The sequence below is a fragment of the Xyrauchen texanus genome, chromosome 23 (assembly GCF_025860055.1).
Source record: "Xyrauchen texanus isolate HMW12.3.18 chromosome 23, RBS_HiC_50CHRs, whole genome shotgun sequence".
Lineage (NCBI taxonomy): Eukaryota > Metazoa > Chordata > Actinopteri > Cypriniformes > Catostomidae > Xyrauchen > Xyrauchen texanus.
The window spans coordinates 492128-494627 of NC_068298.1; the positions used below are offsets into that span (position 1 = coordinate 492128).

The 2500-nt window shown below is 41.5% G+C and overlaps 1 protein-coding gene across 1 annotated transcript in view; it reads left to right on the forward strand.

Moving 5' to 3' along the window:
- Positions 1–2500, forward strand: part of otop1 (otopetrin 1) — an 11695-nt gene that overhangs the window by 7342 nt on the left and 1853 nt on the right. The window lies entirely within an intron of this gene.

The following is a 2500-nucleotide window of genomic DNA, read 5'->3' on the forward strand; positions in this document are numbered from 1 at the left end:
TATATGATGTTTATAATATATACGTACATACAGCGAGTTTTTGTAAAGAATGCAGATTTTTGTGGGTAGTTCTGGAGATTTCCAGAGGGAGGAGTTTGGCAATGTGAATTTTCTTGATGTTGTACAATGAACTGAATCAATTGAACTGTGAGTGAGGTTAGAACCTCTAGATGGCACCAGAGAGTCAGAGAACACAAAGACAACACACAGAGAACAGAAAAGATTGAGAGAACACCCAGAGAACACTCAGAGAAGATTCAGAGAAGACTCAGAGAAGACTCAGAGAAGACTCAGAGAAGATTCAGGGAAGATTCAGAGAAGATTCAGAGAAGATTCAGAGAAGACTCAGAGAAGATTCAGAGAAGATTCAGGGAAGATTCAGGGAAGATTCAGAGAAGACTCAGAGAAGATTCAGAGAAGACTCAGAGAAGATTCAGAGAAGATTCAGAGAAGATTCAGAGAAGACTCAGAGAAGATTCAGAGAAGACTCAGAGAAGACTCAGAGAAGATTCAGAGAAGATTCAGAGAAGATTCAGGGAAGATTCAGAGAAGACTCAGAGAAGATTCAGAGAAGATTCAGAGAAGACTCAGAGAAGATTCAGAGAAGATTCAGAGAAGACTCAGAGAAGATTCAGAGAAGACTCAGAGAAGACTCAGAGAAGATTCAGAGAAGACTCAGAGAAGATTCAGAGAAGACTCAGAGAAGACTCAGAGAAGACTCAGAGAAGATTCAGAGAAGATTCAGAGAAGATTCAGAGAAGATTCAGAGAAGATTCAGAGAAGATTCAGAGAAGACTCAGAGAAGACTCAGAGAAGACTCAGAGAAGACTCAGAGAAGATTCAGAGAAGACTCAGGGAAGATTCAGGGAAGATTCAGGGAAGATTCAGATAAGACTCAGAGAAGATTCAGAGAAGACTCAGAGAAGATTCAGAGAAGACTCAGAGAAGACTCAGAGAAGATTCAGAGAAGACTCAGAGAAGACTCAGAGAAGACTCAGAGAAGATTCAGGGAAGATTCAGAGAAGACTCAGAGAAGATTCAGAGAAGACTCAGAGAAGATTCAGAGAAGACTCAGAGAAGATTCAGAGAAGACTCAGAGAAGATTCAGAGAAGACTCAGAGAAGACTCAGAGAAGACTCAGAGAAGATTCAGAGAAGACTCAGAGAAGATTCAGAGAAGACTCAGAGAAGATTCAGAGAAGACTCAGAGAAGACTCAGAGAAGACTCAGAGAAGACTCAGAGAAGATTCAGAGAAGACTCAGAGAAGATTCAGAGAAGACTCAGAGAAGACTCAGAGAAGATTCAGAGAAGACTCAGAGAAGACTCAGAGAAGACTCAGAGAAGATTCAGAGAAGACTCAGAGAAGATTCAGAGAAGACTCAGAGAAGATTCAGAGAAGACTCAGAGAAGACTCAGAGAAGACTCAGAGAAGATTCAGAGAACACTCAGAGAAGACTCAGAGAAGATTCAGAGAGGACTCAGAGAACACTCAGAGAAGACTCAGAGAAGACTCAGAGAAGATTCAGAGAAGACTCAGAGAAGATTCAGAGAAGACTCAGAGAAGACTCAGAGAAGACTCAGAGAAGATTCAGAGAAGACTCAGAGAAGATTCAGAGAAGACTCAGAGAAGACTCAGAGAAGATTCAGAGAAGACTCAGAGAAGACTCAGAGAACACTCAGAGAACACTCAGAGAAGACTCAGAGAAGATTCAGAGAAGACTCAGAGAAGACTCAGAGAAGACTCAGAGAAGACTCAGAGAAGATTCAGAGAAGATTCAGAGAAGACTCAGAGAAGATTCAGAGAAGACTCAGAGAAGACTCAGAGAAGATTCAGAGAAGACTCAGAGAAGACTCAGAGAACACTCAGAGAACACTCAGAGAAGACTCAGAGAAGATTCAGAGAAGACTCAGAGAAGATTCAGAGAAGACTCAGAGAAGACTCAGAGAAGATTCAGAGAAGACTCAGAGAAGATTCAGAGAACACTCAGAGAAGACTCAGAGAAGACTCAGAGAAGATTCAGAGAAGACTCAGAGAAGACTCAGAGAAGACTCAGAGAAGACTCAGAGAACACTCAGAGAAGACTCAGAGAAGATTCAGAGAAGACTCAGAGAACACTCAGAGAACACTCAGAGAAGATTCAGAGAAGACTCAGAGAAGACTCAGAGAAGATTCAGAGAAGACTCAGAGAAGATTCAGAGAAGACTCAGAGAAGACTCAGAGAAGACTCGGAGAAGACTCAGAGAAGACTCAGAGAAGATTCAGAGAAGACTCAGAGAAGACTCAGAGAAGATTCAGAGAAGACTCAGAGAAGACTCAGAGAAGATTCAGAGAACACTCAGAGAACACTCAGAGAAGACTCAGAGAAGATTCAGAGAAGATTCAGAGAAGACTCAGAGAAGACTCAGAGAAGATTCAGAGAAGACTCAGAGAAGATTCATAAATGTTTCTTCTCTTATTATAATGCTGCTGCATCTGTCTGTCTGAAATGGTGTTATGTTT